At 46.2% G+C, this 10,273-nt stretch overlaps 1 long non-coding RNA gene across 1 annotated transcript in view; it reads left to right on the top strand.

Annotated features, from left to right (window-relative positions):
• Positions 1–10,273, top strand: part of LOC144772480 (uncharacterized) — a 35,386-nt gene that overhangs the window by 472 nt on the left and 24,641 nt on the right. The window contains exon 2 of the long non-coding RNA XR_013599761.1: positions 240–310. This is a non-coding gene — a long non-coding RNA (uncharacterized LOC144772480). The remainder of the gene's footprint in view (positions 1–239; positions 311–10,273) is intronic.

Genomic DNA, 10,273 nt, shown 5'->3' with positions numbered 1-10,273 from the left:
CTCAAAACGTTGTTTTCTAGTGCTGGAAATTAAACTGAGGGATCCTGTACACCACTTTAGCCGGGCGACTATTTATGCTATATATTATTAATTATTGGTTGTGGTCATAGCACGTAATGTGCAAGTGCAATTATTATTTTAGCATAATGTAAACAACAATGTGCTACTTATTGCGTGGGCAATTTTGTGGGTATGGAATATTCCTTAATTCACCTGAGTAACCTGTGTTTACTTGACAGTTCCATGGAGGGAATAAAAATGAAAGGGGTTTGCAATCTTGTTGCGTTTGAGACTGGTTTTTAAGACAAACGTAAGTAACATTATTTCTAATTTGATGAGACTATCTTGCACTTTTAAAATACTGTTGAACTTTCATGAGATAAAATGTGGAAAAAAGATCGAACGCACTGTGACATTGAAGGAAAACAGACTAGACTAGAGCATATATTTCAGCGTAGCTGTGACAACCGTTGAAATCTTTATGTAACAAAAATGTATTTTCTTGATGAAATTATTTGTTAATGGAGTTTTATACTGAACACTTCTCTCTCTTCCTTAGCATTCCTAAGCTCGCTTAGACAAATGGTATTGCCCTTCTGCACCAAGTAAGCCACATGGGCACAAAAACCCCAAAAAATGTTGGTGAGAGTTGAGAATGTAATACAATACAAAGTTTATCAAGTATTCCTCAGCCGATCTTTTTGGTTCAAAGAATGTTATTCAGATTTCAGAAACAAAAAACAAATCTTAATAGTTTGATGCATTGGGGAACAAGTCTTGATTCCTGATATGACCATCTACTACAACAGTAGAAGTATAAACATTATCCACATTCCAGAGTCATGTACGGGTATTGACTAAGAGTAGTGGATGAATAATATTTTAGCATTTACGACCATGAAATGTCTAAGTTTATAACAGCCTATTGTAGCTGTGAGTGTGAGGTAAAATAAAACATAGAAAGATGTATATTCCTAGATGAGGTAGACCACTAAAATGTAGCGCAAAGGATATGAAGTAAATATACGTAGGTGAATCAGAAACAATTTTTTTCTTCTGGTATGGCCCGAGGAAGAGAAAGATGAAGGTCATATCCAAGGAGAATGATTCTCATGAAGGTTTTATCTTCTGCCGATAGAGATCCATTTGACTCCACACAGGTCTTTTGCCGGATATGTCTGAATGTCCCAAACCAATTCTAACTGCACTTTGTGTAAAATAGACCCAGGCTCATCATGTGTGAATAAATAGTTTACAAGCAGATTTAAAGTTCATGAGCATCATTTTAACTCCTAGTGTATGAAACAATCAACTCAAGCTCAGAAAGTTGAACATAATGTGTGTCTTTAACTGTGTTTCTGCGTAAGCACACCATCACTGGGTTTAATTGTAATGTGTACTTAAGAAAAGTTTGTCATAGATATTAATTTCCTCATACATAGAGTTAACAAGTTTACATTCAAGCACCATGGGGGTCGCTTTTACCTTAATTGCAGTTCGAACGTAAATCAGATGAAGAAGGACCCAACTTGTACAATCTTGCTTGTGTCCAGACACCATGCCCTTCATACTTGGGATGAGTAACACTATAAAAGAAATTAAATACACATGAGAGACGGTCTATGTGAAGATGAGGGGCACCATTGGAGGGTGGTAGCGAGGCCGGACTGGGCATCGGTTGTTTCCCTGGGAGGCTGGAAAGGGGGATGAACGGTTTTGTTACTTGGGGCTGGCACCGCAAAGTTCCTTGTATATCCAGTAGTTTTCAATCAACAATAAAAGGGGCCTCACTTATATTCAGGTGTGGTTCACCATTGTCTGGTGACTAATGTACCTGCTAGAGTGAGATGCAAGTTTTGAATCTTCTATGGTAGCAAGCAGCGGCCATTCTGAAAAAACGTGAAGTGCACGATTGTCTCAACCTAATATAACCTTATTTTGACTTGTACTTAAGTGGTTTTGTATTTACTTATACTATTGTGCGACCTCCTCTGATGAGTCTGTAAAACTTACCTTTTGTCCCGAAGTTTTTTCCTGAATTTTGACTTTTTGTCCTGAATTTTGACCCTTTGTCCTTAATTTTTACACTCGCTGTCCTGAATTTGCACCCATGCCACCCTAGTGAGTAGGGTGTGGGGGCTTATGAACGGGGTGGATAGAGCGGAGGGGACACGGGCAAAAATGCAATGAGGGCGTCCAGTGGTTGAGGAACTGGGACGAGGTGTGAGTTATGTGGCTGGGGCTACAGGTTATGGACAAGAGTGGAACAACTACAGGATATAAATGATATGGGGAGATGGTAAAGAAATGGGTTGGCCAGGAAGGACGCAAGGTAATATGTTTGAAAAACCAATGTGTGATAGAAGGCGGGACGAGTTTGTTTATTTTCCTATTAGTTTTAAATAGCGCGAACTCGACCTGAAAGTATCGAAGCGCTTTACACAATCACCTGTTGTATTACGCAAGGTAACTTTTTGAGGCATGGGTAGGTTAAGTTGTTTCCCCAGAATCACAGGACGTTGAGCGGGTTTGAGAATCAAACTTGTTTTCTCAGTTCCAAATTCCGCAAGTTTGGCCATAAGGCCAGGACCTCTCCATAGTTCGTAGATTGCAGCTTTCCAAAGCTTGCAACAGAGGTTCCTTTTGGCGGGAAAAAATGCTTGGTTTCCTTTTCCATTGCAGTACACAAAAATACCATAGTCCCAGGAGGAAGCGTGAATGCTTTGATAGGGAAAAATGCGAGCTGAATTATGGTTACGCCTTCCGATGGACACCTGTGTGAATTTGAGCGGACAGGGGTATAATAATGTAGAAGTGGAACTGTAAATGGGAGAGTAGATACAGTCATAATTCATTCTTAATCAGGCCTATTGGCTTTGACAATGCCTGTTATTTAGTTCTTATCTTGCTTAGCGCCAACTTCAGCCGTGTTTCCATGCGCTGTATCGAAGATCCTTTATGCGCAGAATGTTGTTGAATATATTGTGTGTTAACAGTGAGGCGTGGATTACTGCCACAATACAGAATTAGTCGCAATACTTTCAGAGGTAGAGAAGATTACAGTATATTGAATGCATGGAAACACGATAACCGCATACATTGAACAGTGATATAAGATGCATATAGTGCAGATTAGAGGTGAGCGAGCTAACAATTTAACAGGGAGTGCCAAGGGTCATGTCTGCCCCATATGTGGCTTACATTCTTGTTATAAATGGAGCGACACTAAAGGTTAGTAAATCAATCATGAGAGGTTTGTGTACAGTGCACTTCTAAAACTCACATATTTCAAGGTACTCTCGTATTAATAAATAACAAGCATTTGCAATGCAGTAGGTCTCGCATTTATGCGAGTTTGAACTATTGACATTGCAACTAACAATGCCTTTTATTTTTGTTTTCGTTTTAAAAACGGAAATAAAAGGCATTGTCATTTACAATGCCATTGGCTTAAACTCGGGTAACTGAGAGACTTATTGCATTGCAAATGTTTGTTTTCCCTGTATGCTGGGGTTTTGAGGTGAAGTGCCAATTTTGAGCAGAGGTTCCTTTGTTGTATATGTTTGGTGATTTTATTCTTGATAAAAGTGGTCATGTTCCATGTATGCTTTGTAGGTGATGCAAGCAGCTTGAAGGTGGATCATCTGGCAACTGGTAACCAATGTAGGGCCCTAAAAGCCTAGGGAGACGTGGGCTTGTGGCTTCACATGTAGGAGTAGTCTAGCAGCAGAGTCCTGAATTAGTGGACGTTTTTTCATAGTTCTTAAAAATGATCCCTGGTAGCGGCTATTGGTGTAATCAAGCTTAGACGGTACAAGAGAGATAGTAGTTTGGACATTTTGTGGAAATCCTAGGTGGGGGAAAATACATCGCAGAGGTTTCATAGTAATAAAGCTTGGTCTTGCTAACTTGTCTATTTGGGCATTAATTGATCATTTGGAGTCCATGGTAATTCCAAGGGTTCTTACTTCCTTAGACACTTTAGGACGTAGTACAGATTGTCAGGCCAGGACCAGAGTGTGTCATAATTTTTCCAATCACCCCATGTGAGTAATTATGTTTTGGAAGTATTCAATTTGAGGCGGCCCCATGTCATCCACTGATCAACGCCTCTGAGGCAACTGAAGATTTTTGAGTTTCCAATGTCTTTGGGGCTTTCCAGTTTAATTAGTATTTGTGTGTTTGCTGCATAGTTATAGCATGTGAGCTGAAATTCATTGATCATTGCCGATAATGACTTAATGAAGATAATGAAAAGCATGGGTTGTAGAAAAACAGCGTTTCTCTTGTTAATACCAAAGCTGCCCGGCGCAAGACGCCTCTAATTCACTTCAATAATAGTTACCAAAAGAAAGAGGCAGGCGCTGGCCACTGGAAGGCAAGAACAGGTTTATTACTCCAGAGGAGAACACATTAACTCGGACACGCAGAATGTCTTTGGGAGGTGCTCTAACAACTTCTCCGCTGCTTTCTCTTTTATACAGTATTACAGACATTTTATTGGTGGTCAAACATCCTTGGAATTCCTGCCTCCAGCCGGTTCCCACACAGACCCATCAGCTGTCGTCCCCCCTCCCAAATTTAACAGATGATTGCTATGTTGCAGCCGGACATTCCGACAGGATCTAAAAGTGTGTGGGATCGGTCAGATCTGAGGGTTTGTGTTATTGATTAAATCAGATTCTTTGTTAGTGCTACAAGTCGTGCCTTGTGGGGTCAATAAACTGTCTGCAGGGGTCAGTTAGTGCCTGAGACCGGATTGGGTGGTCAGGTGCGGTTTCAGGGTTATCAGGAGGCCTTGCTCATGTGCAGGGGATGAAAGGACAAATGTGTTTTAGGGCGGGAAGTGGCTCCGGTGCATTGTCAGGCTGACAAGGTTTTATGACCCTAGTACGTGTGTTCAGGCTTGGTCAGGGTGCTGGGGATGATTGCGAGATCAGGGTGAATCAAAGGTGACTAGCAGTGAGTAAAATGGCTGCGATATCTAAAATGGTTGCTGCTTACGTGCACGCAGTTGCACTTGTTAAGCAAGATGGAGCCGGCGATGTTCACGTCTGTCGATTATATTTTAACAGTCGCTCCTTTGAACATTCCCAAGACATCTTGCTAGTCTATTTCGAACCCCATAACGTTTTGTATCTTTGTGTTATATATATTCCATTAATTCGTTCTGTGAGGGTATTTACAGTCTCGGCACCGATGAGCTCAGACATAGAGGACACAAGGGCGGTATGCAGTTGGGCTGTCCATTGCGGTCTTTGGTGGCCTATTTGTATTACGGGCAGATGAAAACAATCCTGCTATTAGTACTGACTGTATTGTTAATAACCTTATGCAGTCAGTGTAATAGGCGAAGAGACAGTGCATACAAAATGACATTTGTCGTACCATACGTTTAGACCTGGAGAAAAGCATTATTCTTAGACGATGCAGTAAGTTCATTCAAATACAAAAAGGTCATCATACAAATTGTTCTGGTAGGATAAGCACCATTAAGTGCATTATCTGAGGTCCAGACTCAATGGGGATCCAAACTAGAAAGGATATTCATGAGGACAACTGGTGTTCTACAATTATTATACACAGTAAAAGCGACCGATGTAAGGTTTCAAAGGAAAATCTTTTTCTTGTCCAATTGGGGAATAATCAATACGAAGTGATTGGGAGAGAAATTCAACCTAATATAAGTGACGGTCAGGGAGTGATAATGTTCAAAGGCTCTTCTTTCCAGTGTCTTTTACAGCAAGCCATCACTGGTAGGCTCCCATTGTTCTCTTCTTTTGTTGGCGCTGTTGAGCACCGGCGGTGGAGCCATGCGTCCGGCTCTGATCCAGATTCCATGTTGCAGGGCGAGGTCGTTCTTTGCTCTCGGACCACAGTACTTTTTGCCCTGTTCCCTAACTAATCTATCATAGGTACCTTAGACAGGGTACCCTCACCCTATTCTTGATCCGTTAAGTCCATCCCTACTAACCCTATTCTATCTTCGTGCTGTGTTTCTTCATCAAGTCAATTACAATAACTCCAAATGAAAAAGGAGGTTGAGGGAAGAGAGGGCGGAGTGGGGTCAGATCTGAAATGATCTGCTAACTACAAAAAGTGTGATGTGCTGTTATCATGGGCATACAGGTACCCTTCCTAGCTATTGTTTACCATAAAGTACCCAGGCTAAGCATTGTTCCATCCGGTCAGTGTTCCTTACGTTTAGCTAGACATTTCGACTTAAGTACCCATTCAGCAGGGCTTACTACAACATTCCTTTCACTTTAGTTCAAATCATTTTTTTTAAATAAACATTGTTCTTGTTTCTGCATTATCCTTTACAACCTAGCAACTTCATTAGTTAATGAGGGACTTGTGATGTCCATACAACTCATATGTAGGGTGACCGGAATCTTAAAGTGAGAACAACTAGGGACATTTCTTAAAATTGGAAGGACTATGATCTTACTTCAAGCGACGAGTGCGTTCCTTAGCAGAGAGTTACAGAACGGTCAGTAAGAACCTTCATAGATTGCGAATTTCAAACCTGGTAGCTGTTTGTTAATTAAATCTTTTCTTGAAACAACTAACTCCTACCAATTTTAGTCGATTTTATCTTTAAAAAACCCGGGACATGAGCTACATTTCTTGAAATTTTCTGGGACAGCTAGTACAAAACTGGGACCATCCTGATAAAACGGGGACGTTTTGGTCACTCTATTTATGTGCAACGTGCATGGTAACATAAACAATGATGGTTGTGTCAATAAGGCACTGAAACTAAAACCACTGACATATAGCTCCCTTTTAAGGGCCAGATTAGGGGACATCAGTTGTTTTACCCGTCCTCTCATTTTCAGCCAAATAAATTCCATCATTTTACAGAAAGGAGTGGTAGTAATATGGCAAAACATGTTATTTTTGTCTCTGTCAATTTGTTCAAACGCTGTCGTTTTTAAAGCCAATTAGACGTGTACCAGTGAGGTACAGTGTCGTTATTTAGTCAAAAAGTGAATTCACAGCATTCTGTGAAGTGACGGCTAAGGGTGAGTCCACCCAGTTGTCTTATGGAATTTATCCCAGCATGGTTGAACCCCTGATACTCCTGAGGCGAAAAGCCGGGAGCTTGTGAAAAACTGTTTTTACTATTTGTGTGTCACTTTGAAATTGCTGATTTTAATAGCACTCTCACCTTCTGTACAGGACTTATCACCGCCATTTCCACCGCTCTGCTGGCCCAGCGCTGCCTCAGCGCGGACAGCGGGTTTCAGGAAAAGTAACTCGGCGCCATTGCCGGCGTGCGACTTGTCCACGCCCCCTTGGTGGCCACGCCCCCTCTGATCGGGTATTTAAGCTGATACCAGAGCGCTGCCTGTCAGAACCCCTGATACTCCTGAGGCGAAAAGCCGGGAGCTTGTGAAAAACTGTTTTTACTATTTGTGTGTCACTTTGAAATTGCTGATTTTAATAGCACTCTCACCTTCTGTACAGGACTTATCACCTCCATTTCCACCGCTCTGCTGGCCCAGCGCTGCCTCAGCGTGGACAGCGGGTTTCAGGAAAAGTAACTCGGCGCCATTGCCGGCGTGCGACTTGTCCACGCCCCCTTGGTGGCCACGCCCCCTCTGATCGGGTATTTAAGCTGATACCAGAGCGCTGCCTGTCAGAACCCCTGATACTCCTGAGGCGAAAAGCCGGGAGCTTGTGAAAAACTGTTTTTACTATTTGTGTGTCACTTTGAAATTGCTGATTTTAATAGCACTCTCACCTTCTGTACAGGACTTATCACCGCCATTTCCACCGCTCTGCTGGCCCAGCGCTGCCTCAGCGCGGACAGCGGGTTTCAGGAAAAGTAACTCGGCGCCATTGCCGGCGTGCGACTTGTCCACGCCCCCTTGGTGGCCACGCCCCCTCTGATCGGGTATTTAAGCTGATACCAGAGCGCTGCCTGTCAGAACCCCTGATACTCCTGAGGCGAAAAGCCGGGAGCTTGTGAAAAACTGTTTTTACTATTTGTGTGTCACTTTGAAATTGCTGATTTTAATAGCACTCTCACCTTCTGTACAGGACTTATCACCGCCATTTCCACCGCTCTGCTGGCCCAGCGCTGCCTCAGCGCGGACAGCGGGTTTCAGGAAAAGTAACTCGGCGCCATTGCCGGCGTGCGACTTGTCCACGCCACCTTGGTGGCCACGCCCCACCTTTCATCCACGTAAAAACATGTCATTTCCGTACGCGCAGCGGACGGGCGCAGCGGGCGCGCCGAAGGCGCGCCTAAGGCAAGCCCGTCTGCGCCCGGACCGTGCCTAGGGCCAGTCACCCTGCCCGTCCGGCCGGCTCTGCCCGCACGTGCTGGACTGTTGGACAGGCCACATGAAGGGCTCGCTCCCTCCCCGCAGGACAGGGCCCGGGCCACCGTCAGCACCATTGCCCGGCCCAGCCGCCATCTTGGACACGGCACCACGCGGCCGCGCGGCCTCAGCCCGACCCCAACCCTGGGCCTGGCCAGGCCCCGACATCCCGGCACCACCCTCCACCCAGGAGGTGAACGGCCCACTTGGCAGGTCAATGGGAGTACGAAGTGTCGACGGCTCTCCCCCGCCAGGTGCCGAGCACCCCCAGCCTCCTCGGGCGCTGGCTCCACCCCCCTGCTGGGTGTCTGGACTCCCTCATCCCAGACCTCCCGACCTCCAAGAGCGAGGGTCCGGACATCAAAGGGCGCCAGACCTATAACTGAGGCAGCCCCAGGACAGGAAGGCAGTTGTATCCTGGAGTCGAGAGACACCGCGACGAACTCATCCTTGACGGACTGTTGGCGCTGCCACAGCCCTGCCTTGTGAACTATTGTCCTGCCTGCTGGCGCTGCCGCGGCCCTCTGCAACCTTCATCCTCGTGGGACCTGCTGGCGCTGCCGCGGCCCTCTGCAACCTGCATTCTCGTGGGACCTGCTGGCGCTGCCGCGGCCCGTTGTAACCTTCATCCTCGTGGGACCTGCTGGCGCTGCCGCGGCCCGTTGCAACCTGCATTCTCGTGGGACCTGCTGGCGCTGCCGCGGCCCGTTGTAACCTTCATCCTCGTTGGGACCTGCTGGCGCTGCCGCGGCCCGTGCCACCTACGACCTCTTCGGGACCTGCCGGCGCTGCCGCGGTCTGACCCATCCGAACACCGAGCTCGAGGATTGTGAGCTATCACCGTTACACACCCGTACCCGTGGGTACCAAGACTGTCCCGCTACCCCCTTCCCTTACTAGAGACTAGAATTGAGAGGATCATCGTGTCCTGATCGCCCTGTATCGTACCACTCTACTACCCGAAGTGCCTATAAAAGGTGTTACCATAAGCTTTGTGTGGTGTCCATCTGTGGGGGGGGAAGTTACCTGTCTGTGCGATCACTGTGCTCGGCCGACCCTCCAGGTCCCCGTCTAACATTGGTGGCTAGCGGCGCGATCCGAACCAACGCGTACCGTACAGACAGTAACTCACCCTACGACTAAAACCACAATGACGACCAAAGAGAGCGGATCGGCGGAGAAGTTCCAGATGGAAAAGCTGGAAGAATACAACCACCGAGAGCTCAAACAATTTTGCATGGACTTAGGCATTGCTACCACCGGGCTAAGCACAAAAGAAGACTTCAAAAACGCCCTAGAGGCCTGGACAGAGACAAATACCGCAACCCCCCGGGACCCCGCAGCCCCGGAAGTCAACACCACCCGGACGGAGGAACGGAGACCAGGCCCCTCCCATGAAGAGATCCAGGAGCGGGAAAAAAATAGATTACACGAGTTAGACTTGGCACGACTCAGATTAGACGGAGAATTGAAACTGGCGGAACAAAAAATAAACTTAGAACACTTACGGCTCAGAGAAGAGCGAGAGGAAAAACAGAGACAGAGAGACCTCGAAGAAAAAAGACTGGCATACGAGCACGAGTGCAAACTAGCGGAGATAGAAATACGCAAACTGAACAAAAACCTAGGGGTGCCCGAGCAACCGCACTCCCCGGGTCCTACCGAGCAGAAGGTCCACATCCCCAAGGATGTGGTCCGAGAATATCACCGGAACGACGACATACAGCAGTGGTTCAAAGCCTATGAGATTGCCATGACCGCCCACCGGGTCGCTCGAAGTGACTGGGGAGCCGGTCTATGGGGGAGATTCGTCAACGAGGGTCGTGATGCCCTGCTGCAGCTTCCGGACCATCAAATGACGTCCTATGACCATATGAAGGCCGCCCTCCTCAGTCGATATGGACTTACACCCGAAATGTACCGCCAGAGGTTCCGCAACT

Source organism: Lissotriton helveticus, chromosome 8 (genome assembly GCF_964261635.1).
Source record: "Lissotriton helveticus chromosome 8, aLisHel1.1, whole genome shotgun sequence".
NCBI classification, from domain to species: domain Eukaryota; kingdom Metazoa; phylum Chordata; class Amphibia; order Caudata; family Salamandridae; genus Lissotriton; species Lissotriton helveticus.
This window is presented reverse-complemented; position numbering and strand designations above follow the sequence as displayed.